This window comes from Cyphomyrmex costatus, unplaced genomic scaffold (genome assembly GCF_001594065.2).
Source record: "Cyphomyrmex costatus isolate MS0001 unplaced genomic scaffold, Ccosl1.0 scaffold97, whole genome shotgun sequence".
NCBI lineage: Eukaryota > Metazoa > Arthropoda > Insecta > Hymenoptera > Formicidae > Cyphomyrmex > Cyphomyrmex costatus.
Window position 1 is genome coordinate 1978589 of NW_017280561.1, and position 6000 is coordinate 1984588.

Sequence of the window (6000 nt, forward strand, 5' to 3'; positions counted from 1 at the left end):
TAATAAATGTAAATAAGATATATCTAAGATATTTGTATCCATCACGCGTTACGTTTAATTTTTACTTGTAATTATTTTATATACTATAAAAATTGGAATTTTTTCAAAATAAATAATTTCAAAGACGGCAAATACGAATTGGTGTGGTATTAATAAATAAATTGATAGAATAATTTAATTTACAGCTCATTTTTCAGCGAGGATAAATGAATAAAAATCAATTAAAAGTTAATATTTTTATTTCTCTAATATTTAATATTATTCCTAATATTTGTTCGAATGTGCGCCTAAGGAGGAGCGCCGCGCCGCTTTGCTCAATTCCAGAAGAATGCCTTGTATGACACGAGCGTTGTCCATAAACGATCCATTGATTTCTTTTCTTTTCTTTTGGCGACGCTCTGCTTAGGAAGGGGGTATGCACAATGAAAGTGAAGTTCTATTACTCGTACACGCGTGCATTTAAGAGGGAACGGCCGTGAACGTCGCCCTCGGCGAAGTAACTGCAAAAATTGCGTGTCTGCTGATGCAACTTTCAGTGACAAAAAAAAAACACGTGTTTTTAACGAATTCGTCGACAGACCCGCGATTTTTTTCCCTTTTCTTCCTCGAATACTTTGATAATTTTTCTTGCGTAATAAATACAGGTAGAAAAGAGATAGAAATTAAAGATAAGAAAGAAATAAATTTCACGTGCTTTATTTTAAAGCTTTGCTTTTATTATACATCGGCGAGATAACGATCGTTTAAGCGAAAAATTAGAAGTTACACATGACGTTTAAGTGGCAATTTAGTCATCAGTTTTAGTAATTAACTAGTAAAATAGCGGGGCTACGCGAGAAACTAGGATATTATACCAATTTCTTAAAATGTAATTTAATTTTAATCTCGGCTTAACTAATTTTTTATTTTTTCCTAGATAATTTCGAAAAAGATAAAGAACTAGTTGAGAAAACTGATATTAAAGATAATCTACATTTGTAGAAACGGACATTAGAAAAAGATGAAGAATAAGATAAACCGAGATTAAAGCTAACCTTACATTCGTGAAACCAAGATGCATTTGTTTGTGAACTATGCGTAAGAAAACAATCATAAACTAACTATTTGTATGTAAATGCATGAATGAATGTATAATAAATGTACGAATAATGCATACTGATTCAAATGTAAGATCATATTTTATTAGCCAGATAAGCAATGACATACGTTTGTAAAACAAGAAACGTAATTGAAGGCCAATAATAATACTCGATAATAGACATTGAACTTCGATAGCGAGATAATCTAAAATGTTCTATTAGTTCAATTTAATTTAATTTTTTTTAATTTAAGTTTTATCTCATTTTAATTCTAAGAATTAAAACGAGTTTTAAAGTTTTAAATTTACATCAGTTCTACATTTGTTCGCGTTGCATGCACTTTTCGCATTCAGCAACTTGGCTTTCTGTCTCTTCAATGCCCAAATGTATATGTATTTACCACAATTCAAGTGCAAAATTTGTGAGGATTTCAACGCAAACATAAAAATGGACATAACCCAGATTGTCTGCGTCCTCCTAAACTCCGAACGTTCCTTCTTTCGTTTATTTTATTATAGAATATTGCGCGTTCGATACATTTTTGGAAGAAAATGTATACAGAACAGTTCTCTTGTTAATGTCCTATAAGGACATTTCTTGGAGAACTGTGTTGTGTGGGATACCTATACGTCGGTGTCTTACGGAAATAGAAAACTAGCGAGAATTGATATACGGACTGGAAGATAAATTGACACTTCCTTATTATTAATTTATTATTATATGATTATTTATTATTATTATTATTATTATTAAAACTTAGCTTTTCGAAGCACCAACCCGGTCATATAACGTGAAAGACGAGAAATAACATGCAATAAATTAATTATTACACATACAACTTTTTAGATTTCCCTTAAATCCTGAAACCTGTCTTTTTTGACATTTTAAGAGTAATAGACAGGTAGATAGATATATAAGATAGATATTAATATTCGCTATTCAAGATGATCATTTTTGTGCTTATACAATTATTTTAGAAAAAAAATAATTACATTATATGATAAACTGAGACATTTATCTGATGTCATATAAAAAGAGTAAAATAATTCCTGATGTAATGGTACATAAATTTCTTAACCGTTAATAAATACCGCCAATTTTTGACAGCTAAAAGATGTACCATTATTTTAAGAGTTATTTTAGTCGCATATTTCATAAGTTTCAGGATTGAATGAAATTATTGTTTTTAGACATTAAAAAATTAAGTTGTACATAACAATTATAATTTATTGCAAATCATTTCTCGCTTTTGACGTCATACAGCCAGACGTCAAGACAGCCAAGTTTTAATTTAAACTCTTGTAATTCGAAAACCACAAAAAATTGCTTAAAATAAAATATGTAGTTAAAGTATAAGTCCCTGACCTATTCTCTTCTTCACTCTATTATATACGCGCACTGAGAACAATGTTTTAGTTGTAGACCATCAAAAAGTTGCGCGCTAGCAAAAAGATAGATTTAAGAAAATACAAAGAGGCAAACTTCAAAAAATTTACTTGATACTTATTTTGTTTATCATTTTTCCATCACAGAATTCTCATAAAATAAGAGATAAGCGTTAATATAGAAAAAAACTCGAGTAAACGTGTATTAGTAGTTACCATATTCTCTAAATGGATAATAAAACTGGATTTTCTCTCAAGGACACAAAATGGATTATATCTGGAATATTTTTATTAACAGCGAAAAATATAAGGAGGAGGAAGGGAAGTCGAAATCTCTAAGTATAAATAAAATGAACTCTGATGAATTAGAATTCTGATCATCGTTATTAATTTTTTCATCATTTCAACTAGAATGTTTGATAAATTTCACCATAAATGTCTGATTTAAACTTTTCTAATTAAATCTATTAGAATTTCAATTAATATAATAGAACCTTTTTGTTGCTAAACAATAAAAAATTAATAATTCTATCTATATTAATCAAATAGATATAAAAACCGATAAGTTAAATAAATATAATAAAGTTTATTGAGAATTTATTGAAATTACTCTAAGCTTCAATCAACAATTTTACTTCTATTTATAAAATCACGACCTTCTGGGAGTTTGATCTACTTTACGTATAAGAATATTCGTTGCGTTCATATCTGTTCATGGATGCTAATACCAAAAAGCAACGATGAAAAAATCCTTCTCTCTTCGTGAATTTAATTCAGTTTTCGTGTCTCTCTCTCTCTAGCTCGCAGTGAGAAACATGTACGGGACATAAATAACACGGCATAAAAACGAAGCTAATCACGAAGGTAAAGAATTTCGCCCGTCGAGAGGCACGCGCAAATGTACGCATGTATGTGATTCACGTGTATGTACGTGAATCACACACGTGTGCAAACAGATATTTAATATCCAGGCGTTCTCCATTTTTTTTCACTACACACCGTTCCTCAGCGTGGCGGTTTCCTATCGACTGGCGTTGAGAAATAGTAAAAGCAGGCCGGAAGAAGGAATTCCTAGAATGCAGGCCTCTCTGATGACGTAGGATCAGCTTAGAGATTTCGGCTTCCCTTCCTCCTCTACATAATTTTCGCTGTTAATAAAAATATTCCAGATATAATCCATTTTTTGTCCTTGAGAAGGAACTGGAGGAAGCGGTAAAACACATTACTGAGAAACTAATAGATAATCGTCGAAAGACAATTTTTATTGGCCTCGATATCGATTTCATGTTGATCTGTTCCTTCCAGTCACAATTTTCTTTCTTAGGTTACTCAATAAAACAAGTATATTTCCATTCCTCGCGAAGAAAAAGAAGAAAACACAAGTGATAAGAAATGTAACTAGAAAGCACAGATCTTTATAATGAGATCGAATAATAAATTAGGTGTCGTCAAATATACCAAATTGTTAAGGAAATCGACTACTCTCGAATTTTTCAAAACATACGTTGAGAAATTGATAAACGCGTAACTCTCGACTTTGAAATACAAAATTGTTTGCACACCAATAATCTGTGTCGGTTCGTAAAAAAGGCATTCATCAATTTATATTCAAATATTGATAATATTATTAGTCGTGTTCTTTTAGTTATAGTATTGATGGATTCATGTCACCTTTTCTTAAAAAAAGAATAGAACATACGCCGAGTGCATAAAAAAGATATTGAACTTCTTGATTAAAAACAGATAAGAGATAAATATAATTGACCAAGTATTCTTCATTACGCAAGTCACATAAGAACACAGACCGAAAGTGACTATAATTGTCAACTGGATTATAGTGAAGAAAAAACTTGGCGTACCCGGGTCGCATTTGAAAAATTAAATTATTTTCGCAAGAATATTAAATAAAAATTAGGCTCAATATTTAACATGCCTTTTAATACATCCTTAAATAAATATATTTCAACAAAAAAATTATAGTTTAAGTAACTGGACTTTGTTGGTGACAACAGACGCATTTGATGTGAGATATTTCACAAGAAATTCCTATTTTATCACGAGCGTCTTTCTGTTTGCTGCCTGGAAAACTCTAAAATTCTCCCATAAGAATTTAATTGATCGGACTATCGTTGTACTATGTGGGATCACAGTGGGAAGGCTCGCGGAGATGTGAAACGGATGACCACCCTGATTGTTTTATATGGTTTTATATATAATTTACTTGGATACATACTCTAAGCCTTAGAGTCTAAGGTGTTCGTCGCGATACAATAGTGAGTCGTTATTACAACTGGTCTACGATTAGCAGCGGCAGCTTTAGTTTTCGTCTGGCACGGCAAAATATATAATTTGTTTCGTCTATCTATCCCTCTCGCCACCCTCTCTGTCCACACCACTCTCTTCCTTCCCATCCTTCATCCCGTCCCGAAGCGAATGTAATCGTGATGACCTTATGAGTAACCATTTAAAACCGTATTACAAGCATCGTTCATAGAAGTACACATAGTCTATCAATAGCCCCCCCCCCTCCCCGCTTGCGGTCCTAAACGAGGCCCTCCCTCGTCCGGCTCGACGTCGTCCTCGGCGCGGCTGCGAAAAGAAGCGCGATCAGGCGACAATTTGTGCGATAATTAAGTACAATCGACTGCCTGTCCTCGCCAAGACCTGCAAAGCGACAAGACTTTCCAGGCGAAACTTATGGGAGAATACGCCATCAAAAACTGGTCGGATTTGGAAATATTGCGTGGCAATTAACAAAGTTTGATTTATTGAGATTTTATGGAATTTTTGTGAATATTAATCGTTGTAATCAAAGTTTCAATTTTCCAAAAACTTTTCAAATAGAACTAGTACATACATTTTCTTATTATAATCATTTAAATAGCGTACGTTCATTGAATTTAACCTGGAACGCCCTGAATAATATCGTGGAATTATTTGAGCTTTTCAATCATTCGCAACTTGATATACGAAATATCTAAAAGAAACTTGCACGAGAATCTAGTCTCTATCGCTCTTGTTCTTTGATTCTCGCATGCATTTGCAGCCTTGAATCTTCCAATTTAATTCTAGACATTCGAACTCTATTCTTCAGAGTGTTCAGATGTGGACCCCAAAGTTTTGGCTTCCTTGGATTCCAAATTCCAAGAGTGCACGAATTCTTAGAATTCACCTCGCGGATCCTGGCGATGCCCCAGTCAATAGTGCGAATCTCCAAGAGGTGAATAAAGACATCCAGAAAGCGACATTGTCTTTTTATCTCTTAGACGTCTCTCGGGGAGTTTTCGCGTCTCTCAGGATCGTATTTGGAATTCCCGCTGACACTAAACGCGATCGTTTGCTTTCGATCGTTCAACTACACGCGTCATATGCGAACGGGAGATCGGCTAAACGCGCTCGAGCCGGCGAACCTAATTAGAAAAAATGCGTACAAAATAGGAATGTGGCGTACGCTTGTTTCTCATCCCTATCCCATGAGATGAAGGAAACGGGGGAAGCATAGCGCGGTAAAATAAAACACGTTACTGAGAAACTAA